We start from the raw sequence: 27,860 nt of genomic DNA, 5'->3' as shown, positions 1-27,860 counted from the left end.
CACCAGAGAGAAGGTTGGCTGGGGGCAGATCATGAACTCGTCCCACTGAGGAAGAACACGCAGATAATTTAATTATGGGACCACCTAAAGTGCTAGGACCACCAGAAGTGCCAGGTGCACAAGTGAAGAACCACCAGCATGAGTGGGAGAGAGAGGGAGGTGAGGAGGAGGGGACATATCACGGTACACTAGCCATCACTGGTATACGGGCTGAAGCATAGACACACACCCTCACTCCATCATCTTACAATAAACTATCATATAGAATAGGGTAGTAACACAATACTGATGTACCCAGCATTATTAATAACTACATGTAAAGACAGCCACTCAGCCTTTAACATCACCGCTTGTGGCATGCAAAGAGTACGTAACCTTTATTCGGCGCATGTACACACCCTCATTGACAGGCTATCTCCCACAACCAGCGAACCAGGTGCTAAGGGTTAACGATGGGGCCTCGTCGTTCAATCAGTACCCAGGTTCCAGCCAATGAGAAGATGGTTTTGGCAATCGCAGAGGTGTTGCGGGTACAACTCACCTGTCTGCCCTTGTCATTCCCATTCTAGAGCTGGTTGAAGCACGGTCTGCTCTCTAGTGGCTTCTATTCTGCCTTGCTTACCGTGGAGTGCACTAATACCTATTGTTGTACATAGTGTATATAGTGTACATACTTCTGTTCTAAATTGGTGAAGGATAATATAAGTCAAAAGTTTTTCTGCTGTGTTTATTTTGTTCCCTTTACAACCAGGATAACAGGCCTTTGGGACTCCTGGGTTGTAATACCGCTATTAATTCCAGAACTCGTATTAAAACAAAGCGCTATTATCCTCACACTACAGCACCATCAGCTTGCATAGCACTCTGATGAAGAACTCTTTGCACAGTTAACAGCGCTCGACAGAGTGCACGCACAAACGTTTCCTCCGTCAAGTTGTCCAGGTGGTGGTGGTGCTGGTGGTACTTGTCAAGATTTGAGAATGAACGAAAGATCTGACCTTGAAGTGAGCCAGCGACTCTTGCCAGGGGCGCCGCCAGCGGCGACTCCTGCCACGGGGTGCACACCACAGTAAAGGTCTTATACACTCCTCTCTCCTAGCCTTCCTGATAAGCTCACACACACACACACACACACACAATACCGTGACTGGTATACTAAATCGTAACACCATGACTGGTACAGCAAGTCACAAGATCATGACTGGTATAGTAACAATACCATGACTGGTATAATTCACAACTTGAATAATTAGAACTCAGAATAATATTGCAGGATAGTGACAATGGTACAAAAGGTACAGTTCCCATTGAAAATTTGTGAACGAGTAAGATTCCCTTCAAATGTGCGAAGAGAAGTTCCGTGCGCATAACATTGCAACACACAAGCCAACACTAGTTCTTGGCAACTTCACTGGGAGCAACACGCTAGCTTGCTCTGCCTCACATAATGAATGTTACATCATAAGATGTGATGTGTCTCATTACATATAATAAACAGAGGCTCGCTATGACGTGTCAGTTCTACACACGTTGTAGCATAGACAGCGAAGGGCAGGTGTTTCCAGGACACCTGTTTGGGGGCTCTGATCCCTACCACCACCTACAGTAACAACCATAATACAGTGCAGTCATCAAGTCATTACCAGCTGATAGTGGAACCTCACCTGCAGTAACAACCACAGTACCGTGCAGTCGTCAAGTCATTACCTGCTGATAGTAGTACCTCACCTGCAGTAACAACCACAGTACCGTTTAGTTATCAAGTCATTACCTGCTGATAGTAGTACCTCACCTGCTGTAAGAATAGTATCGTGCTGCCGTTAAGTCAAAATAAGCTGATAGTGCTTTAAGAACTGCAATATGGATAGTTCTTATATATATATATATATATATATATATATATATATATATATATATATATATATATATATATATATATATATATATATATATATATATATATATATGCAATAAGATCACAGTAAACAGGTGATTTCAGAATATGCAAAACAACCACTCTGAAAGATTAGAGAAATTCCAAGCGCTTTCGTGACTACTCACATTATCAAGGAACTATGAAAGTAAAGCATCCAAGGAAGCTATATAAGGGGTCTGGCCAACACCTCACTATCAGATCCCACAACGGTTAAACACCTGACGCGCGCCGGCCCAGCTGGACAGGTCCTTTGTACAACTGTTGAGTTTGAAGAAAATAACTCATTGCCTTTTCTAGATGTTTTAATTATTAAGGGTAATAATGAATTCAAATTTAAAATTTACAGAAAACCTACAAATAACTGTTCCTATGTCCACTATTATTCCTCGCATCAAGATAGAGTCAAACTGTTTGTTTTCTCATCAATGTTTTTGAGAGCTTTACGAATTTGTAGTCCTGAGTTCATAGATGAGGAAATATCCAAAATTTATGAAATAGGTAATGATTTAAAATACCCAAGAAATGATAAATGATAAATTGATAAATCTTTTAAAGTTGAGTCGATGTGTTCAGTCCATCAATCTTTAATGGACTGAACACATCGACTCAAGGTTGAGGGACTGATTACCTCATTCTCCTCCTGTTCTTCAAGTTTCTCCTACGTATGGACTGATGAAGCCACTGTGTGGCGAAACGTTTCCTCAATAAAGATACCCAAGAGTTGCACATGTGTCTAATTTATCAAATACTTTTTACAATCCAAAAAGGGACAACCAGCCTTATTCAACTAAAAATATGTTGGTTCTCCCTTACCATTAAAACTTGGCTGATATGCCTTCTCTTCTTAAGACTTTTAAAATTAAAGTTGTATTCAAAAATCTTGATACAGTAAAAAAACTTTTGATAAAGAATTCCCCCCAAAATGCTGATGGATGTGTCTATAAAATTCCTTGTAAAATTTGCGATAAAGTTTATTACGGTCAAACTGGTAAAAATCTCGAACTAAGATTAAAACAACATAAATATAGCATTAGAACTGGACAAGATTCCAATGCTCTATTTATTCATGTAAGAGATTTTAACCATCCAATTGATTTTCAAAAAGTTGAGAAAGTAGTATCAAGCAAGTCCATGGTCTACAGGAATATAATTGAATCTTGTTTCATAAAAAGCAGTTTTGACAATAATATGAATATTTCCTTTGGTTTATATAAATTAGATCCATTTATAATTAATAGAATTTGGGAAGAATTTAATAATACACTGGACAAATAATAATTTTTAAATTTTTTTGGGTAGAATAGTTTGTGGGTGAGTTGTGCAAAGGACCTATCCAAGTTGGGTCGGCGCGCGTCACGTGTTTAACCGTTGTGGGATCTGATAGTGAGGTGTTGGCCAGACCCCTTATATAGCTTCCTTGGATGTTTTACTTTCATAGTTCCTTGATAATGTGAGTAGTCACGAAAGCGCTTGGAATTTCTGTAATCTTTCAGAGTGGTTGTTTTGCGTATATATATATATATATATATATATATATATATATATATATATATATATATATATATATATATATATATAGAAGAAAATATTCTCCGGGGAGAACCTTGAGTTTTCCCTGAGGTACGTTTATTGTCTTCTCTGAGGATGAGGGTCCCCAGTACAGCTATAGAGGTGGTACTTCCCTATATAATTTTTAATATATATATATATATATATATATATATATATATATATATATATATATATATATATATATATATATATATATAATCAAGAAATTTAGTACTTTACGATGGGCAAGATTGGATAGCAATTTTTTATAATCTGTTAAAAGAACTACCCTTTGGTCACTAGGAAATGGAAAACACTACTTCTAGGCTTATCGCACTTTTTCGTTTCGATAGGAACTATTCAGTATTGCTGCAGTTGTAGCAGGTAGGTTAAGAAAAAGATTCCTTGATAGGTAGGGCTGTGTGCCCCACACGGCGCGTACTGTGAGAGGCCAGCACCAACACACTTAGACCACACTCCTGCAACCCCTCGTCTGGGGTAGGTAAACCCTCCAAGGTTTACAGAGAGTAAAAAGAGAATGGAAATAGTCACTGACTTTTTTTTCTGAGGTTATGCTAGGTAATTTACACTTTGTATGATAACTGCACTTATGTACCATTATCATATAAATTCATCCTCGACCTGGGTCCAAGAGAACATGTAGGCCAGGATGAATTACAACAATTGGATATACTGAGTGTTAAAGACAGTAAAACAACTGAAGTTAAATCAAGTTTATAAAATTATTCACAAACAGTGTCCAGAATATCTTGCTGTCAATATTGTCAAGGTTGGGAACCAAAGCAATCATAGTACTAGGGGGAGAGAGCATAACTTTGTAGTACCCACAGTCAGTGGCCAGGCTTCAAACACCTTTTATTGTACAGCAATAAAGGAATGGAACAGACTGCCCGCACATGTCAAAGCCAGTCATAGCATGAACCAGTTCAAGAAGACTGCCAAAAGGTGTCTGATGAATGTATAATAATGTATAGTATAGTATAATGTATAGTATAATAGTGTATAGTATAGTATAATGTATAGTATAACAATAAAATATTATCTCCTTTATAGTATAACAAGGTATTAAAATGGCCCCAGTAGAAATAAGTCACTCTGACATTTTTTGGGTTATCCCAGGTTCTCTATACATATGCTGCTATGTATGATAATTCTATGTAACTGTATTTGTGTATACCTGAATAAACTTACTTATGTGTACCTGTACCCAAATACACATACAGACGCCCAAAAAACGCGTCAAGTTACTATCAACTAGTCTAGTGCCATTCTGAAATATTCTAATAATATTTATTCTAATAATATTTATTAGATGACAATGTCAGAAACACTTGTGTTTTTTGTGGATGTTTGTATTAATATAAGAATGCTGTATTACCCCACGTCACTTTCTGCTGAAACTCCCGAAGTTTCCAGAAAGTTCTCGAAATATGTGTTGGTTGACACTACTTCAGTGTACCAAATATCCTGAGTATTCCTAAAAACAACAACTGTCAACACTACCGTCACTATGGAAACTTGACAGTGTGGGTTTACATTTTCTTGAGTTTCTAGTCATTACTGAGTATTTCCGGTCATTAGTGAGTATATGTAAATAGCCCTTAAAGGGTATTATTATTCCTGACTATTCCTTACCACATAATTGCCAATTCTGCCTCACTGTTGAAAATTATCAGTATTTACGAATTCCTGAGTATTTTGGGTATACATGAGCATTTAAAAAATATTCACAAGTAAATTTTAGGTACAGGTACACATATATACAGTTACACGAATTATCATACATAGTAACATACTATGTGTAAATTACCAAGGATAACCCGAAGTCAGACAGGGCGACTTATTTCCATTGGAGTATTTCATATATTCCAAATATTCCTGAGTAATATCATACCTCCCACCCATCGACACCTCATTAATATTGAAAATGTTCAAAGTTGATTTAAGTAACATTTCCCTAAAACCTGTCTATTAAACTGACTCAACTGCTGTTCCCTCCCTTTACCTTGAGTTCCTATAATATTTGTTAAAGTATTTTAAATTATCCCAGTCTACCCTTAAGAAAGAAAATGAAAAAAAAAAGATAAGGGTAGACTCTTTAAATTACATCGACCTATGTAGCGGTGAGAGTACATCCGTTCCGCAACTAAAAATTCCCCATGTACTGTGGTACAACAGGTGAGACGTACTCTTGTACGTGTGTACTTTACTAAATACCTCTCATAAACGTTTGTACTTTACTAAACACTACATAGTTCTTAGATAAGTATGTATGTTACTAGGCAATACACAACTCTTATACCTTGTACATCTACTTGTAGAAATAAAGATATTATTATTATTATTATTATTATTATTATTATTATTATTATTATTATTACCAGGCAATACACGAATCCCAGTATACACTTCATAAGTACCCCAAGTAATCACGAACACCGGTGTTCTTGTGTGTTCAGCTGCACTACAAATACAATGTCTTTAAATACATCCAAAAGAAAACACAAAAAAACGAGAACCTTGAACCCATAAAAAATATGACAAAATCGTGACAAAATTATTTTCTTTTTCTTAGTCTGGTCTACAGTAGGAACACAGTACCTGGGAGTATATCTTAGTCTGGTCTACAGTAGGAACATAATACCTGGGAGTATATCTTAGTCTGGTCTACAGTAGGAACATAATACCTGGGAGTATATCTTAGTCTGGTCTACAGTAGGAACACAATATCTGGGAGGGTATCCTAATCTGGTCTACAGTAGGAGCACAATACCTGGGAGGGTATCCTAGTCTGATCTACGGTAGGACCTAGTCTGGTCTACAGCAGGAACACAATACCCGGGAGGGTATCCTAGTCTTGTCTAAGGTAGGAACACAATACCTGGGAGTATATCTTAGTCTGGTCTACAGTAGGAGCACAATACCCGGGAGTATATCATAGCCTGGTCTACAGTAGGAACTAAACTAGTTCCTAGCCTAGGAACTAACTGGGACCTAGCCTACCTTAGCCTAGAGCCTAGCCAAGAGAAACCTAAGGTGTCTGTGTGAGACTTTCTGTCATGCTTATAACAGGACAAGTGTAACGAGTCCATAAGTCAGTGGACAGCTAGAAATGCCCAAAGTAAACAGACAGGCACATAGATGCCCCAGGCACACAGATGCCCCAGGCACACAGATGCCCCAGGCACACACATGCCCCAGGCACACAAATGCCCCAGGCCAGATAGTTCTACCATGTGCTGAGTCAGAGAAGGGTGCAGCAGCAGCAGCAGCAGTACATCCTGAAGTTACCAACCTTCCACCTTCCTCCCTCCCTCCTTCCAACACGGCTACCCTCCCTCCCTCTTTCCTTCCAACACAGCTACCCTCCCTTCCTCCCGCCTTCCAACACAGTTACCCTCTCTCGCAGTTACGTTCCCTTCCTTACAGTCAATCTTCCCTCAACACAGTTCCACAATCTCCCACAAGTCCTCCCACTAACACAGTCACCCTCCCTCCTACAAGCCGTCCCTCCTACAAGCCCTCCCTCCAATACAGTCACCGCCCCTTCCCACAAGTGCTCTCTCCATCAAGTCCTCCCTCCATCACAGTCACCCTCCCAACAAGTTTCTCAACTGACGTCACACCACCAGTTCGGCCTCTTGTCTCCCTCCCTCCCTCAACCAAATAGCCCTCCACCCCACCAAACAGTCCTCCACCCCATCACACAGCCCTCCAACCCATCACACAGCCCTCCACCCGACCACACAGTCCTTCACCCCATCACACTGCCCTCCACAACATCACCACAGCCTTCCATCACCACCACACAGCCCTCCACCCCACCACACAGCCCTCCACCCATCACACAGCCCTCCACTCCACCACACAGCCCTCCACCCCATCACACAACCCTCCACCCAACCACCACAGCCCTGCATCACCAGCACACAGCCCTCCATCACCACCACACAGCCCTGTACCCCATCACACAGCCCTCCACCCAACCACCACAGTCCTCCATCACCACACAGTCCTCCACCACAACAGCCCTCCACCACCACCACACAGCCCTCTACCACCACAGCCCTCCACCACAACAGCCCTCCACCACCACCACACAGCCCTCCACCACCTAACACACTGATATGTTAGTTTATATTAACTTCCAGTCTTCTGTAAAACTTTCCTCAGTTGTATGTTATTAACATGATACAACACACTATATCAACATCCTCCACACTATATCAACATCCTCCACACTGTATCAACATCCTCCACACTGTATCAACATTCTCCACACTGTATCAACATCCTCCACACTGTATCAACATCCTCCACACTGTATCAACATTCTCCACACTGTATCAACATCCTCCACACTGTATCAACATCCTCCACACTATATCAACATCCTCCACACTATATCAACATCCTCCACACTGTATCAACATCCTCCACACTGTATCAACATCCTCCACACTGTATCAACATCCTCCACACTGTATCAACATCCTCCACACTGTATCAACATCCTCCACACTGTATCAACATCCTCCACACTATATCAACATCCTCCACACTATATCAACATCCTCCACACTATCAACATCCTCCACACTGTATCAACATCCTCCACACTATATCAACATCCTCCACACTATATCAACATCCTCCACACTGTATCAACATCCTCCACACTATATCAACATCCTCCACACTGTATCAACATCCTCCACACTGTATCAACATCCTCCACACTATATCAACATCCTCCACACTGTATCAACATCCTCCACACTATATCAACATCCTCCACACTATATCAACATCCTCCACACTTTGTCAACATCCTCCACACTGTATCAACATCCTCCACACTGTATCAACATTCTCCACACTGTATCAACATCCTCCACACTGTATCAACATCCTCCACACTGTATCAACATCCTCCACACTGTATCAACATTCTCCACACTGTATCAACATCCTCCACACTGTATCAACATCCTCCACACTATATCAACATCCTCCACACTGTATCAACATCCTCCACACTGTATCAACATCCTCCACACTGTATCAACATTCTCCACACTGTATCAACATCCTCCACACTGTATCAACATCCTCCACACTGTATCAACATCCTCCACACTGTATCAACATTCTCCACACTGTATCAACATCCTCCACACTGTATCAACATCCTCCACACTATATCAACATCCTCCACACTGTATCAACATCCTCCACACTGTATCAACATCCTCCACACTGTATCAACATCCTCCACACTATATCAACATCCTCCACACTGTATCAACATCCTCCACACTGTATCAACATCCTCCACACTGTATCAACATTCTCCACACTATATCAACATCCTCCACACTATATCAACATCCTCCACACTGTATCAACATCCTCCACACTATATCAACATCCTCCACACTGTATCAACATCCTCCACACTATATCAACATCCTCCACACTATATCAACATCCTCCACACTTTGTCAACATCCTCCACACTGTATCAACATCCTCCACACTGTATCAACATCATCCACACTGTATCAACATCCTCCACACTGTATCAACATCCTCCACACTGTATCAACATCCTCCACACTGTATCAACATCCTCCACACTGTATCAACATCCTCCACACTGTATCAACATCCTCCACACTGTATCAACATCCTCCACATTGTATCAACATCCTCCACACTGTATCAACATCCTCCACACTGTATCAACATCCTCCACACTGTATCAACATCCTCCACACTGTATCAACATCCTCCACACTGTATCAACATCCTCCACACTGTATCAACATCCTCCACACTGTATCAACATCCTCCACACTATATCAACATCCTCCACACTATATCAACATCCTCCACACTTTGTCAACATTCTCCACACTGTATCAACATCCTCCACACTGTATCAACATCCTCCACACTGTATCAACATCCTCCACACTGTATCAACATCCTCCACACTATATCAACATCCTCCACACTATATCAACATCCTCCACACTGTATCAACATCCTCCACACTGTATCAACATCCTCCACACTGTATCAACATCCTCCACACTGTATCAACATCCTCCACACTATATCAACATCCTCCACACTTTGTCAACATCCTCCACACTGTATCAACATCCTCCACACTGTATCAACATCCTCCACACTGTATCAACATCCTCCACACTGTATCAACATCCTCCACACTATATCAACATCCTCCACACTATATCAACATCCTCCACACTGTATCAACATCCTCCACACTGTATCAAAATCCTCCACACTGTATCAACATCCTCCACACTGTATCAACATCCTCCACACTGTATCAACATCCTCCACACTGTATCAACATCCTCCACACTGTATCAACATCCTCCACACTATATCAACATCCTCCACACTGTATCAACATCCTCCACACTGTATCAACATCCTCCACACTATATCAACATCCTCCACACTATATCAACATCCTCCACACTGTATCAACATCCTCCACACTGTATCAACATCCTCCACACTATATCAACATCCTCCACACTATATCAACATCCTCCACACTGTATCAACATCCTCCACACTGTATCAACATCCTCCACACTATATCAACATCCTCCACACTATATCAACATCCTCCACACTGTATCAACATCCTCCACACTGTATCAACATCCTCCACACTGTATCAACATCCTCCACACTGTATCAACATCCTCCACACTGTATCAACATCCTCCACACTGTATCAACATCCTCCACACTGTATCAACATCCTCCACACTGTATCAACATCCTCCACACTATATCAACATCCTCCACACTATATCAACATCCTCCACACTTTGTCAACATTCTCCACACTGTATCAACATCCTCCACACTGTATCAACATCCTCCACACTGTATCAACATCCTCCACACTGTATCAACATCCTCCACACTATATCAACATCCTCCACACTATATCAACATCCTCCACACTGTATCAACATCCTCCACACTGTATCAACATCCTCCACACTGTATCAACATCCTCCACACTGTATCAACATCCTCCACACTATATCAACATCCTCCACACTTTGTCAACATCCTCCACACTGTATCAACATCCTCCACACTGTATCAACATCCTCCACACTGTATCAACATCCTCCACACTGTATCAACATCCTCCACACTATATCAACATCCTCCACACTATATCAACATCCTCCACACTGTATCAACATCCTCCACACTGTATCAAAATCCTCCACACTGTATCAACATCCTCCACACTGTATCAACATCCTCCACACTGTATCAACATCCTCCACACTGTATCAACATCCTCCACACTATATCAACATCCTCCACACTATATCAACATCCTCCACACTGTATCAACATCCTCCACACTGTATCAACATCCTCCACACTGTATCAACATCCTCCACACTATATCAACATCCTCCACACTATATCAACATCCTCCACACTGTATCAACATCCTCCACACTGTATCAACATCCTCCACACTGCTCACGTTATTCTGAATCCTTGCCTTCTTGTGTGTGTGTGTATATATACATACATATATACATATATATATATATATATATATATATATATATATATATATAGGTAGAGTGTAAGGTGATATAAAAGTGTTAAAATAATACTTAGCGTGTAAGTGATCAGTTTTGTATTAGCGCGTCTTGGCTCGCTCCTTCCTGGTGCGTTCAGGTCACCAGGTCTTCCACTCTCGGGGCGATCACTAGCAGAATTAAACTTTTTCCAGCACTGTTTTGCCTCTCCAGGTTCTTACCTTATATAACTAAAACTACAAAAATCACAGATAAAACAGGTTGCATGAAGAGGAGAGGGCGCTTATCACACACCCGTCCTTCACCAGTCGTTGAGCCAGACTGAGGCTTCTCCTTCACGACGGAGCGCACGACGCCGGCTACGACCGCCCAACTTGTACCCACAACCTGTGTTCTCCAAGTGTGTTTTGTATCTCTCACTCTCTTATGATGGCTGTGTACCAGTATTCCACAAAAAGCAATCGTAATAGTCTGAGATCGGCAGGGATACTAGGCAAAAGTCGTATGAATACCGTGAAGATGGATAAATCCTACGGCAGGCAGAAGATGACGACGGCCTGAGAGCCCCGCCTACCGTCGCACCAAGAATGTGGCTCCTCCTCTACACAGCCATCCTGCTGCCCATAACACTTCACATAAATGACTCTCACTTCTCTTTTTGACTCGATTTTAAACCTCGTGAAACAAATATCGACAGTGTGCACGTATACCAGCAACTGCAGAGGTAAAACAGAGGTGGCAGAGCATTGGGAATCATCTGGTAATTAATCAACATTAAACGGGACGGTCCCACATTTTTAGGGCAAGCGGACCCGAGTGACCGCCAGTGCTCTAAGAGGCGGTAGTGGCAGGTACCACCACCATTAAAGCTTATTTTACCAAGCTGCAACACACTCCGGTGAGCCTTACACCTCCAGCACCTTGTTATTCCTCCCTGCCTGCGCCTCTACGCTGACAACATTATACGTACTCTGCCACACTTCACACCATCTACAACACAACGCTTCTCATCTAAATATTCTCCATAGTGTATTGAGAGGTGGTTTTCGCCAGCACGTTAATATAAACCTGCCATAGGTAGGTAAGAAAGGCCAGAGACGGGAGTGCACTACTAGTACAGGATGTCAGTGACCGCCGGTGCGGTTGCCTCCAGTAAAGTAGGCTACTCTAACACTAGCCTGAGGCTACGTAGCCTCCAGCCAACCATTATTACTTCCTATACCGCGCTACTAATATAACCATAGATCAACACATAAAAAGAGAAATATTTTAGGAAATAGCTTATAAACAGGTGTCTTTTTTAACTACAAACATAAATTCCTGAGTCCTTGATGAAGGCAACTGTGACTGACAGAGTACACTTGCCACAGAGTACACTTGCCACAGAATACACTTGCCAAAGGGTACACTTGCCACAAGGTACACTTGCCACAGAGTGCACTTGCCACAGAGTGCACCTGCCACAGAGTACACTTGCCACAGAGTACACTTGCCACAGAGTGCACTTGCCACAGAGTACACTTGCCACAGAGTACACTTGCCACAGAGTACACTTGCCACAGAGTACACTTGCCACAGTGTACACTTGCCACAAGGTATACTTGCCACAGAGTGCACTTGCCACAGAGTGCACCTGCCACAGAGTACACTTGCCACAGAGTACACTTGCCACAGAGTACACTTGCCACAGAGTGCACTTGCCACAGAGTACACTTGCCACAGAGTACACTTGCCACAGAGTACACTTGCCACAGAGTACACTTGCCACAGGGTACACTTGCCACAAGGTATACTTGCCACAGAGTGCACTTGCCACAGAGTGCACCTGCCACAGAGTACACTTGCCACAGTACACTTGCCGCAGGGTACACTTGCCACAGGGTACACTTGCCACAGAGTGCACTTGCCACAGAGTGCACTTACCACAGAGTACACTTGCCACAGGGTACACTTGTCACAGAGTACACTTGCCACAGAGTACACACGCCACAGAGTACACTTGCCAGAGGGTACACTTGCCACAGAGTACACTTGCCACAGAGTACACACGCCACAGAGTACACTTGCCAGAGGGTACACTTGCCACAGGGTACATTTGTCACAGAGTACACTTGCCACAGAGTACACACGCCACAGAGTACACTTGCCACAGGGTACACTTGCCACAAGGTATACTTGCCACAGAGTGCACCTGCCACAGAGTGCACCTGCCACAGAGTACACTTGCCACAGAGTACATTTGCCACAGGGTACACTTGCCACAGAGCACACTTGCCACAGGGTACACTTGCCACAGAGTACACTTGCCACAGGGTACACTTGCCACAGGGTACACTTGCCACAGAGTACACTTGCCACAGGGTACATTTGCCACAGAGTACACTTGCCACAGGGTACACTTGCCACAGAGCACACTTGCCACAGGGTACACTTGCCACAGGGTACACGTGCCACAGAGTACACTTGCCACAGAGTACACTTGCCACAGGGTACACTTGTCACAGAGTACACTTGCCACAGAGTACACTTGCCACAGAGTACACTCGCCACAGAATACACTTGCAACAGGGTACACTTGCCACAGGGTACACTTGCAACAGGGTACACTTGCCACAGGGTACACGTGCCACAGAGTACACTTGCCACAGAGTACACTTGCCACAGAGTACACCTGCTACAGAGTACACTTGCCACAGGGTACACGTGCCACAGAGTACACTTGCCACAGAGTACACTTGCCACAGAGTACACTTGCCACAGAGTACACTTGCCACAGAGTACACTTGCCACAGGGTACACGTGCCACAGAGTACACTTGCCACAGAGTACACTTGCCACAGAGTACACTTGCCACAGAGTACACTTGCTACAGAGTACACTTGCCACAGAGTACACTTGCAACAGAGTACACTTGCCACAGAGTACACTTGCAACAGAGTACACTTGCCACAGAGTACACTTGCCACAGAGTACACTTGCCACAGAGTACACTTGCAACAGAGTACACCTGCCACTGAGTACACATTATTATTATTATTGTTGTTATTATTATTTTTTTTTATTATCACACTGGCCGATTCGTACCAAGGCAGGGTGGCCCGAAAAAGAAAAACTTTCACCATCATTCACTCCATCACTGTCTTGCCAGAAGGGTGCTTTACACTACAGTTTTTAAACTGCAACATTAACACCCCTCCTTCAGAGTACAGGCACTGTACTTCCCATCTCCAGGACTCAAGTCCGGCCTGCCGGTTTCCCTGAACCCCTTCATAAATGTTACTCTGCTCACACTCCAACAGCACGTCAAGTATTAAAAACCATTTGTCTCCATTCACTCCTATCAAACACGCTCACGCATGCCTACTGGAAGTCCAAGCCCCTCGCACACAAAACCTCCTTTACCCCCTCTCTCCAACCTTTCCTAGGCCGACCCCTACCCCGCCTTCCTTCCACTACAGACTGATACACTCTTCAAGTCATTCTGTGTTGTTCCATTCTCTCTACATGTCTGAACCATCTCAACAACCCTTCCTCAGCCCTCTGGACAACAGTTTTGGTAATCCCGCACCTCCTCCTAACTTCCAAACTACGAATTCTCTGCATTATATTCACACCACACATTGCCCTCAGACATGACATCTCCACTGCCTCCAGCCTTCTCCTCGCTGCAACATTCATCACCCATGCCTCACACCCATATAAGAGCGTTGGTAAAACTATACTCTCATACATTCCCCTCTTTGCCTCCAAGGACAAAGTTCTTTGTCTCCACAGACTCCTAAGTGCACCACTCACTCTTTTCCCGTCATCAATTCTATGATTCACCTCATCTTTCATAGACCCATCCTCTGACACGTCCACTCCCAAATATCTGAATACGTTCACCTCCTCCATACTCTCTCCCTCCAATCTGATGTTCAGTCTTTCATCACCTAATCTTTTTGTTATCCTCATAACCTTACTCTTTCCTGTATTCACCTTTAATTTTCTTCTTTTGCACACCCTACCAAATTCATCCACCAATCTCTGCAACTTCTCTTCAGAATCTCCCAAGAGCACAGTGTCATCAGCAAAGAGCAGCTGTGACAACTCCCACTTTGTGTGTGATTCTTTATCTTTTAACTCCACGCCTCTTGCCAAGACCCTCGCATTTACTTTTCTTACAACCCCATCTATAAATATATTAAACAACCACGGTGACATCACACATCCTTGTCTAAGGCCTACTTTTACTGGGAAAAAATTTCCCTCTTTCCTACATACTCTAACTTGAGCCTCACTATCCTCGTAAAAACTCTTCACTGCTTTCAGTAACCCACCTCCTACACCATACACTTGCAACATCTGCCACATTGCCCCCCTATCCACCCTGTCATACGCCTTTTCCAAATCCATGCCACAAAGACCTCTTTAGCCTTATCTAAATACTGTTCACTTATATGTTTCACTGTAAACACCTGGTCCACACACCCCCTACCTTTCCTAAAGCCTCCTTGTTCATCTGCTATCCTATTCTCCGTCTTACTCTTAATTCTTTCAATAACAACTCTACCATACACTTTACCAGGTATACTCAGCAGACTTATCCCCCTATAATTTTTGCACTCTCTTTTATCCCCTTTGCCTTTATACAAAGGAATTATGCATGCTCTCTACCAATCCCTAGGTACCTTACCCTCTTCCATACATTTATTAAATAATTGCACCAACCACTCCAAAACTATATCCCCACCTGCTTTTAACATTTCTATTTTTATCCCATCAATCCCGGCTGCCTTACCCCCTTTCATTTTACCTACTGCCTCACGAACTTCCCCCACACTCACAACTGGCTCTTCCTCACTCCTACAAGATGTTATTCCTCCTTGTCCTATACACGAAATCACAGCTTCCCTATCTTCATCAACATTTAACAATTCCTCAAAATATTCCCTCCATCTTCCCAATACCTCTAACTCTCCATTTAATAACTCTCCTCTCCTATTTTTAACTGAAAAATCCATTTGTTCTCTAGGCTTTCTTAACTTGTTAATCTCACTCCAAAACTTTTTCTTATTTTCAACAAAATTTGTTGATAACATCTCACCCACTCTCTCATTTGCTCTCTTTTTACATTGCTTCACCAATCTCTTAACCTCTCTCTTTTTCTCCATATACTCTTCCCTCCTTGCACAACTTCTACTTTGTAAAAACTTCTCATATGCTAACTTTTTCTCCCTTACTACTCTCTTTACATCATCATTCCACCAATCGCTCCTCTTCCCTCCCACACCCACTTTCCTGTAACCACAAACTTCTGCTGAACACTCTAACACTACATTTTTAAACCTACCCCATACCTCTTCGACCCCATTGCCTATGCTCTCATTAGCCCATCTATCCTCCAATAGCTGTTTATATCTTACCCTAACTGCCTCCTCTTTTAGTTTATAAACCTTCACCTCTCTCTTCCCTGATACTTCTATTCTCCTTGTATCCCATCTACCTTTTACTCTCAGTGTAGCTACAACTAGAAAGTGATCTGATATATATGTGGCCCCTCTATAAACATGTACATCCTGAAGTATACTCATCAGTCTTTTATCTACCAATACATAATCCAACAAACTACTGTCATTTCGCCCTACATCATATCTTGTATACTTATTTATCCTCTTTTTCTTAAAATATGTATTACCTATAACTAAACCCCTTTCTATACAAAGTTCAATCAAAGGGCTCCCATTATCATTTACACCTGGCACCCCAAACTTACCTACCACACCCTCTCTAAAAGTTTCTCCTACTTTAGCATTCAGGTCCCCTACTACAATCACTCTCTCACTTGGTTCAAAGGCTCCTATACATTCACTTAACATCTCCCAAAATCTCTCTCTCTCCTCTGCATTCCTCTCTTCTCCAGGTGCATACACGCTTATTATGACCCACTTCTCGCATCCAACCTTTACTTTAATCCACATAATTCTTGAATTTACACATTCATATTCTCTTTTCTCCTTCCATAACTGATCATTTAACATTACTGCTACCCCTTCCTTTGCTCTAACTCTCTCAGATACTCCAGATTTAATCCCATTTATTTCCCCCCCACTGAAACTCCCCTACCCCCTTCAGCTTTGTTTCGCTTAGGGCCTGGACATCCAACTTCTTTTCATTCATAACATCAGCAATCATCTGTTTCTTGTCATCCGCACTACATCCACGCACATTTAAGCATCCCAGTTTTATAAAGTTTTTCTTCTTCTCTTTTTTAGTAAATGTCTACAGGAGAAGGGGTTACTAGCCCATTGCTCCCGGCATTTTAGTCGCCTCATACGACACGCATGGCTTACGGAGGAAAGATTCTTTTCCATTTCCCCATGGACAATAGAAGAAATAAAAAAGAACAAGAGCTATTTAGAAAAAGGAGAAAAACCTAGATGTATGTATATATATATATGCATGTGCGTGTCTGTGAAGTGTGACCAAAGTGTAAGTAGGAGTAGCAAGATATCCCTGTTATCTAGCGTGTTTATGAGACAGAAAAAGAAAACAGCAATCCTACCATCATGCAAAACAATTACAGGTTTCTGTTTCACAGTCATCTGGCAGGACGGTAGTACTTCCCTGGGTGGTTGCTGTCTACCAACCTACTACCTATACCAACCTATTATTATTATTATTATTATTATTAATAGGGAAGGCAATAAAAGCGCAGGGTCAAACATGGGAGAGAATGGGAGGCAATCAAGTTCACACTAATGAATGGGAGGACGAGTCGAGTGCCTTGGATCAAGAGCCATTCTCCAGTACCTGTAGACAGCCTGCACTGTCTGCACAGACAGCCTATGCTGTCTGCCAGCTGAGCACACATTTTGTGCCATGCTGGTGCTGCCACCAATAGGCCTATCACTTCAGAATGCCCACCTCTGCGTCTACCTCATTCACTCAGACAGCAGGTCCTACTCCTCTCTCCCTCGTGCCCATGGCACTCCTGGTCCATGGGCACCTAACACACTGCCTGTGTACCCCAGATACCGCACTGCAAGAATCATCAATAAAGTCATTAAAGATACCCAGGTACCTCCACTGAGTGCAGTGTCAGGTAGACAGGTCAGTATCACAGTGTCAGGTAGACAGGTCAGTATCACAGTGTCAGGTAGACAGATCAGTATTACAGTGTCTGGTAGACAGGTCAGTATCACAGTATCAGGTAGACAGGTCAGTATCACAGTGTCAGGTAGACAGGTCAGTATCACAGTATCAGGTAGACAGGTCAGTATCACAGTGTCAGGTAGACAGGTCAGTATAACAGTGTAAGGTAGACAGGTCAGTATCACAGTGTCAGGTAGACAGGTCAGTATAACAGTGTAAGGTAGACAGGTCAGTATCACAGTTTCAGGTAGACAGGTCAATATCACAGTGTCAGGTAGACAGGTCAGTATCACAGTGTCAGGTAGACAGGTCAGTATCACAGTTTCAGGTAGACAGGTCAGTATCACAGTGTCAGGTAGACAGGTCAGTATCAGTGTCAGGTAGACAGGTCAGTATCACAGTGTCAGGTAGACAGGTCAGTATCACAGTGTCAGGTAGACAGGTCAGTATCAGAGTGTCAGGTAGACAGGTCAGTATCACAGTGTCAGGAAGACAGGTCAGTATCACAGTGTCAGGTAGACAGGTCAGTATCACAGTGTCAGGTAGACAGGTCAGAGTCACAGTGTCAGTTAGACAGGACAGTATCACAGTGTCAGGTAGACAGGTCAGTATCACAGTGTCAGGTAGACAGGTCAGTATCACAGTGTCAGGTAGACAGGTCAGTATCACAGTGTCAGGTAGACAGGTCAGTATCACAGTGTCAGGTAGACATGTCAGTATCACAGTGTCAGGTACACAGGTCAGTATTACAGTGTCAGGTAGACAGGTCAGTATCACAGTATCAGGTAGACAGGTCAGTATCACAGTGTCAGGTACACAGGTCAGTATTACAGTGTCTGGTAGACAGGTCAGAATCACAGTGTCAGGTATACAGGTCAGTATTACAGTGCCAGGTAGATAGGTCAGTATAACAGTGTCAAGTAGACAGGTCTGTATCACAGTGCCAGGTAGATAGGTCAGTATTACAGTGTCAAGTAGACAGGTCAGTATCACAGTGCCAGGTAGACAGGTCAGTATCACAGTGTCAGGTAGACAGGTCAGTATCAGTGTTAGGTTCACAGGTCAGTATCACAGTGTCAGGTAGACAGGTCAGTATCACAGTGCCAGGTAGACAGGTCAGTATCACAGTGTCAATTAGACAGGACAGTATCACAGTGTCAGGAAGACAGGTCAGTATCACAGTGTCAGGTAGACAGGTCAGTATCAGAGTGTCAGGTAGAGAGGTCAGTATAACAATGTCAGGTAGACAGGTCAGCATCACAGTGTCAGGTAGACAGGTCAGTATCACAGTGTCAGGAAGACAGGTCAGTATCACAGTGTCAGGTAGACAGGCCATTATCACAATGTCAGGTAGACAGGTCAGTATCACAGTGTCAGGTAGACAGGTCATTATCACAATGTCAGGTAGACAGGTCAGCAGTATCACAGTGTGAGGTAGACAGGCCAGTATCACAGTGTCAGGTAGACAGGTGAGTATCTCAGTGTCAGGTAGACAGGTCAGTATCACAGTGTCAGGTAGACAGGTCAGTATCACAGTGTCAGGTAGACAGGTCAGTATCACAGTTTCAGGTAGACAGGTCAGTATCACAGTGTCAGGTAGACAGGTCAGTATCACAGTGTCAGGTAGACAGGTCAGTATCACAGTTTCAGGTAGACAGGTCAGTATCACAGTGTCAGGTAGACAGGTCAGTGTCATTGTGTCAGGTAGACAGGTCAGTATCACAGTGTCAGGTAGACAGGTCAGTATCACAGTGTCAGGTAGACAGGTCAGTATCACAGTGTCAGGTAGACAGGTCAGTATCACAGTGTCAGGTAGACATGTCAGTATCACAGTGTAAGGTATACAGGTCAGTATTACAGTGTCAGGTAGACAGGTCAGAATCACAGTGTCAGGTATACAGGTCAGTATCACAGTGCCAGGTAGATAGGTCAGTATAACAGTGTCAGGTAGACAGGTCAGTATCACAGTGTCAGGGGGACAGGTCAGTATTACAGTGTCAAGTAGACAGGTCAGTATCACAGTGCCAGGTAGACAGGTCAGTATCACAGTGTCAGGTAGACAGGCCAGTATCACAGTGTCAGGTAGACAGGTCAGTATCAGTGTTAGGTTCACAGGTCAGTATCACAGTGTCAGGTAGAAAGTTTAGTATCACAGTGTCAGGTAGACAGGTCAGTATCACAGTGTCAGGTAGACAGGACAGTATCACAGTGTCAGGAAGACAGGTCAGTATCACAATGTCAGGTAGACAGGTCAGTATCAGAGTGTCAGGTAGACAGGTCAGTATCACAGTGTCAGGTAGACAGGCCATTATCACAATGTCAGGTAGACAGGTCAGTATCACAGTGTCAGGTAGACAGGTCATTATCACAGTGTTAGGAAGACAGGTCAGTTTCACAGTGTCAGGTAGACAGGTCATTATCACAGTGTCAGGTAGACTGGTCAGTATCACAGTGTCAGGTAGACAGGTCAGTATCACAGTGTCAGGTAGACAGGTCATTATCACAGTGTTAGGAAGACAGGTCAGTTTCACAGTGTCAGGTAGACAGGTCATTATCACAGTGTTAGGAAGACAGGTCAGTATCTCAGTGTCAGGTAGACAGGTCAGTATCACAGTGTCAGGTAGACTGGTCAGTATCACAGTGTCAGGTACACAGGTCAGTATCACAGTTTCAGGTAGACAGGTCAGTATCACAGTGTCAGGTAGACAGGTCAGTATCACAGTGTCAGGTAGACTGGTCAGTATCATAGTGTCAGGTAGACATGTCAGTATCACAGTGTCAGGTAGACAGGTCAGTATTATAGTGTCAGGTAGACAGGTCAGTATCACAGTATCAGGTAGACAGGTCAGTATCACAGTGCCAGGTAGACAGGTCAGTATCACCGTGTCAGGGAGACAGGTCAGTATCACAGTGTCAGGTAGACAGGTCAGTATCACAGTGTCAGGTAGACAGGTCAGTATCACAGTGTCAGGTAGACAGGTCAGTATAACAGTGTCAGGTAGACAGGCCATTATCACAATGTCAGGTAGACAGGTCAGTATCACAGTGTCAGGTAGACAGGTCATTATCACAGTGTCAGAAAGACAGGTCAGTATCACAGTGTCAGGTAGACAGGTCATTATCACAATGTCAGGTAGACAGGTCAGCAGTATCACAGTGTGAGGTAGACAGGCCAGTATCACAGTATCAGGTAGACAGGTGAGTATCACAGTGTCAGGTAGACAGGTGAGTATCACAGTGTCAGGTAGACAGGTGAGTATCACAGTGTCAGGTAGACAGGTGAGTATCACAGTGTCAGGTAGACAGGTCAGTATCACAGTGTCAGGTAGACAGGTCAGTATCACAGTGTCAGGTAGACAGGTCAGCATCACAGTGTCAGGTAGACAGGTCAGTATCACAGTGTCAGGTGGACAGGTCAGTATCACAGTGTCAGGTAGACAGGTCAGTATCACAGTGTCAGGTAGACAGGTCAGTATCACAGTGTCAGGTAGACAGGTTATTATCAGTCCAGTATCACAGTGTCAGGTAGACAGGTCAGTATCACAGTGTCAGGTAGACAGGTCAATATCACAGTGTCAGGTAGACAGGTCAGTATCACAGTGTCAGGTAGACAGGTCAGTATCACAGTGTCAGGTAGACAGGTCAGTATCTCAGTGTCAGGTAGACAGGTCAATATCACAGTGTCAGGTAGACAGGTCAGTATCACAGTGTCAGGTAGACAGGTCAGTATCACAGTGTCAGGTAGACAGGTCAGTATCACAGTGTCAGGTAGACAGGTCAGTATCACAGTATCAGGTAGACAGGTCAGTATCACAGTATCAGGTAGACAGGTCAGTATCACAGTGTTAGGTAGACAGGTCAGTATCACAGTGTCAGGTAGACAGGTCAGTATCACAGTGTCAGGTAGACAGGTCAGTATCACAGTATCAGGTAAACAGATCAGTATCACAGTGTCAGGTAGACAGGTCAGCATCACAGTGTCAGGTAGACAGGTCAGTATCATAGTGTCAGGTAGACAGGTCAGTATCATAGTGTCAGGTAGACAGGTCAGTATCACAGTGTCAGGTAGACAGGTCAGTATCACAGTGTCAGGTAGACAGGTCAGTATCACAGTGTCAGGTAGACAGGTCAGTATCACAGTGTCAGGTAGACAGGTCAGTATCATAGTGTCAGGTAGACAGGTCAGTATCACAGTGTCAGGTAGACAGGTCAGTATCACAGTGTCAGGTAGACAGGTCAGTATCATAGTGTCAGGTAGACAGGTCAGTATCATAGTGTCAGGTAGACAGGTCAGTATCACAGTGTCAGGTAGACAGGTCAGTATCATAGTGTCAGGTAGACAGGTCAGTATCATAGTGTCAGGTAGACAGGTCAGTATCACAGTGTCAGGTAGACAGGTCAGTATCACAGTGTCAGGTAGACAAGTCAGTATCACAGTGTCAGGTAGACAGGTCAGTATCACAGTGTCAGGTAGACAGGTCAGTATCAGGAACGGTCTATATAACAAGTGACCAGAATTCACCTGCACAATAAGGTTCACCAGTCTTAAAATTTGAAACCTACCGGATGAAGTGTTCTCAAGGTTAGGGAAAAACAGGAAAAGTAGGAAACAGAAGTACGGAAAAAATATTATACTTAAGGGCTTCGAAAAAATGAATTTTCAATATTACTCAATTTTCTTTTGTCACTTATTTCGTATTTTTAATTTTCTACAACCTTATCAGAAAATATTTTCTTAAGGAAGTGAATGTACACACCTGGTGTGTGTACACACCTGGTGTGTGTACACACCTGGTGTATGTACACACCTGGTGTATGTACACACCTGGTGTATGTACACACCTGGTGTATGTACACACCTGGTGTGTGTACACACCTGGTGTATGTACACACCTGGTGTGTGTACACACCTGGTGTGTGTACACACCTGGTGTATGTACACACCTGGTGTATGTACACACCTGGTGTGTGTACACACCTGGTGTATGTACACACCTGGTGTGTGTACACACCAAGTGTGTACACACCTGGTGTGTGTACACACCGGGTGTATGTACACACCGGGTGTATGTACACACCTGGTGTGTGTACACACCTGGTGTATGTACACACCTGGTGTGTGTACACACCTGGTGTATGTACACACCTGGTGTATGTACACACCTGGTGTATGTACACACCTGGTGTATGTACACACCTGGTGTATGTACACACCTGGTGTGAGCTGCGAGACGAGGACAGTCTGAGGAGTGAAGATAATTCTGCAGAGTGTTAAGGACACACTTCACTAACAATCCAACACTTCACATAAGCAACTTTCGTCAGTGTTAAATGTTTCAAGAAGATCGTATTTCAATTTGCCAAATTTCGTCGATAAAATGTGCAAATTGGCACCCACTCAGAACAAAATCAATCCATTTTTTTTAGGCCTGAGGCCGCTGATGTGTCCTTGTCCAGTCATGTCACAGACCAATTTGCTCTCATTCCCATCACCAGCTCTACTTTTTTTAATGTGTGAGTTTATAATGGATCGTAGGAAGCGACTACATGTAATTTGTTTAATAAAAGTGACAAATTAGAACATGCACAACTCAAAATTAATGGAACCCTTCCTTCGACAAACACCAGCCATCACTAGAAGTTTCAAGCTGATCAACGCACAGAAACGCATTGGAGTGAGGAAGTCACTGGCTGGAGAAACATTGGACTGAAGAGGCCAACTGGCTGGAGAAACATTGGACTGAAGAGGCCAACTGGCTGGAGAAACATTGGACTGAAGAGGCCAACTGGCTGGAGAAACATTGGACTGAAGAGGCCAACTGGCTGGAGAAACATTGGACTCAAGAAGCCACTGGCTGGCGAAACATTGGACTCAAAAAGCCACTGGCTGGCGAAACATTGGACTCAAGAAGCCACTGGCTGGCGAAACATTGGACTCAAAAAGCCACTGGCTGGCGAAATGTTTCCAGAATAATTATTCCAGAGTGTTACACGAGCGTCTTATTCATCAGTATTGGTAGAGTCAGCTTGAGGGTTTATCTCCAGCTGTGTTGCTGGAAGCTTGGCCACACCGCTCACTGTGTTGCTGGAAGCTTGGCCACACCGCTCACTGTGTTGCTGGAAGCTTGGCCACACCGCTCACTGTGTTGCTGGAAGCTTGGCCACACCGCTCACTGTATTGCTGGAAGCTTGGCCACACCGCTCACTGTATTGCTGGAAGCTTGGCCACACCGCTCACTGTATTGCTGGAAGCTTGGCCACACCGCTCACTGTATTGCTGGAAGCTTGGCCACACCGCTCATTGTATTGCTGGAAGCTTGGCCACGCCGCTCATTGTATTGCTGGAAGCTTGGCCACACCGCTCATTGTATTGCTGGAAGCTTGGCCACACCGCTCACTGTGTTGCTGGAAGCTTGGCCACACCGCTCACTGTGTTGCTGGAAGCTTAGCCACACCACTCATGGTATTTCTGGAAGCTTGGCCACACCGCTCACTGTGTTGCTGGAAGCTTGGCCACACCGCTCACTGTGTTGCTGGAAGCTTGGCCACACCGCTCAGTGGAACTCTATGGACATCGATCACCAAGTTTATTATTATTTAGGTACCTCAGAAGACCTGAAGACCACCAAGTTTATTATTATTTAGGTATATCAGAAGACCTGAAGACCACCAAGTTTAATAATAATTTAGGTATCTCAGAAGACCACCAAGTTTAATAATAATTTAGGTATCTCAGAAGACCTGAAGACCTACCTTTCAATGCCTGAATTATTTTTTTTAATTTTCTTCTTTTTGTTCCAACTTTTCGACTTTATTTTGCTCACAACTCGAGAACATCTCTTCCAGTCGGCTTAAAATTTCAAACTTGTGAAGGGTAACGAGGACCAGGTTCTAGGAACACCTGGCGTGTTCACCTGCCTTCGTCAGCAGCTGGAACTTACTCCTCCCTCCCATGACTCTCCCTCGCATGACTCTCCCTCGCATGACTCTCCCTCCCATGAATCTCCCTTCCATGACTCTCCCTTCCATGACTCTCCCTCCCATGAATCTCTCTCCCATGACTCTCCCTCCCATGACTCTCCCTCCCATGACTCTCCCTTCCATGACTCTTCCTCCATGACTCTCCCTCCCATTACTCTCCCTCTCAAGACTCTCCCTCCATGACTCTCCCTCCCATGACTCTCCCTCCCATGACTCTCCCTCCCATGACTCTTCTTCCCATGACTCTCCCTCCCATGACTCTCCCTCTCAAGATTCTCTCTCCCATGAATCTCTCTTCCATGACTCTCCCTTCCATGACTCTCCCTCCCATGACTCTCCCTCCCATGACTCTCCCTTCCATGACGCTCCCTTACATGACTCTCCTTTCCATGACTCTCCGTCCCATGCCTCTCCCTTCCATGACTCTCCCTTCCACGACTCTCCCTTCCATGCCTCTCCCTCCCATGACTTTCCCTCCCATGACTCTCCCTCCCATGACTCTCCCTGCCATGACTCTCCCTGCCATGACTCTCCCTGCCATGACTCTCCCTGCCATGACTCTCCCTGCCATGACTATTCCTCCCATGACTATCCCTCCCATGACTCTCCCTCCCATGACTCTCCCTCCCATGACTCTCCCTCCCATGACTCTCCCTCCCATGACTCTCCCTCCCATGACTCTCCGTCTCACGACTCTCCGTCTCACGACTCTCCCTCCCATGACTCTTCCTCCCATGACTCTCCCTTCCATGACTTTCCCTCTCAGACTCTCCCTCTCATGACTCTCCCTTCCATGACTTTCCCTTCCATGGCTCTCCCTTCCATGATTCTCCCTCCCAAGCCTTTCCCTCCCATGACTATCCTTAACATGACTCTCCGTCCCATGACTCTCCCTCCCATGACTTTCCCTTCCATGACTCTCCCTTCCATGACTCTCCCTTCCATGACTCTCCCTTCCATGATTCTCCCTTCCATGACTCTCCCTTCCATGACTCTCCCTTCCATGACTCTCCCTCCCATGGCTCTCCCTCCCATGGCTCTCCCTCTCATGACTCTCCCTCCTTTGACTCTCTTTTCCAGGACTCTCACTCCCATGACTCTCCTTCTCATGACTCTCCCCCCATGACTCTCCCTTCCATGACTCTCCCTTCCATGATTCTCCCTTCCATGACTCTCCCTTCCATGACTCTCCCTTCCATGACTCTCCCTTCCATGACTCTCCCACCCATGACTCTCCCACCCATGACTCTCCCTCCCATGACTCTCCCTCCCATGACTCTCCCTCCCATGACTCTCCCTCTCATGACTCTCTTTTCCAGGACTCTCCCTCCCATGACTCTCCCTCTCATGACTCTCCCCCCATGCTCTCCCTTCCATGACTCTCCCTCCCATGACTCTCCCTTCCATGACTCTCTCTCTCAAGACTCTCCCTCACATGACGCTCCCTCACATGACGCTCCCTCACATGACGCTCCCTCCCATGACTCTCCTCACATTACTCTCCCTCCCATTGCTCTCCTCCTATGACTCTCCCTCCCATGACTCTCCCACATATGTCTCTCCCTTTCATGACTCTCCCTCCCATGACTCTCACTCCCATGACTCTCACTCCCATGACCCTCCCTCCCATGACTCTCCCTCCCATGACTCTCTCTCCAGTGACTCTCCCTCCCATAACTTTCCCTTCCATGACTCTACCTTCCATGACTCTCCCTCCTATAACTCTCCCTCCCATGACTCTCCCTCCCATGACTCTCACTCCCATAACTCTTCTCCCATGACTCTCCCACCAGTGACTCTCCCATCCATGACTCTCCCTTCCATGACTCTCCCTTACATGACTCTCCCTCCCAAGACTCTCCCTCCCATGACTCTCCCTTCCATGAGTCTCCCTTCCATGACTCTCACTCCCATGACTCTCACTCTCGCGACTCTCTCTACTATGATTCTCACTCCCATGACTCTCACTCCCATGACTCTCCCTCCCATGACTCTCCCTCCCATGACTTTCCCTCTCACGACTCTCCCTCCCATGACTCTCCCTCCCATGACTCTCCCTCTCACGACTCTCCCTCCTATGACTCTCCCTTCCATGACTCTCCCTCCTATGACTCTCCCTCCCATGACTCTCCCTCCTATGACTCTCCCTCCTATGACTCTCCCTCCCATGACTCTCACTCCTATGACTCTCCCTCTCACGACTCTCCCTCCTATGACTCTCCCTTCCATGACTCTCCCTCCTATGACTCTCCCTCCCATGACTCTCACTCCTATGACTCTCCCTCTCACGACTCTCCCTCCTATGACTCTCCCTTCCATGACTCTCCCTCCTATGACTCTCCCTCCCATGACTCTCCCTCCCATGACTCTCCCTCCCATGACTCTCACTCCCATGACTCTCACTCCCATGACTCTCACTCTCATGACTCTCACTCCCATGACTCTCACTCCCATGACTCTCACTCCCATGACTCTCACTCCCATGACTCTCACTCCCATAACTCTCCCTTCCATGACTCTCCCTTCCATTTCTCTCCCTCCCATCACTCTCACTCCCATGACTCTCCCTCCCGTGACTCTTACTCCCATGATTCTCCCTCCCATGACTC

The 27,860-nt window shown here is 44.7% G+C and overlaps 1 protein-coding gene across 3 annotated transcripts in view; it reads right to left on the bottom strand.

Annotated features, from left to right (window-relative positions):
- uif (sushi, von Willebrand factor type A, EGF and pentraxin domain-containing protein uif) overlaps positions 1–11,496 on the bottom strand; it is a 452,196-nt gene extending 440,700 nt beyond the window's left edge. For 2 of the 3 annotated variants that reach the window (XM_053785483.2, XM_053785566.2), the window contains exon 1: positions 11,358–11,496. The gene's annotated coding sequence lies outside the window, so the exon portion shown is untranslated. The other variant, XM_070088717.1, reaches the window with a different exon arrangement.
- Between the last annotated feature and the right edge of the window lie 16,364 nt (positions 11,497–27,860).

The sequence above is a fragment of the Cherax quadricarinatus genome, chromosome 2, assembly GCF_038502225.1.
Source record: "Cherax quadricarinatus isolate ZL_2023a chromosome 2, ASM3850222v1, whole genome shotgun sequence".
NCBI lineage: Eukaryota > Metazoa > Arthropoda > Malacostraca > Decapoda > Parastacidae > Cherax > Cherax quadricarinatus.
The sequence above is the reverse complement of the archived record's forward strand: the minus strand, read 5'-3'. Positions and strand labels throughout refer to the sequence as shown.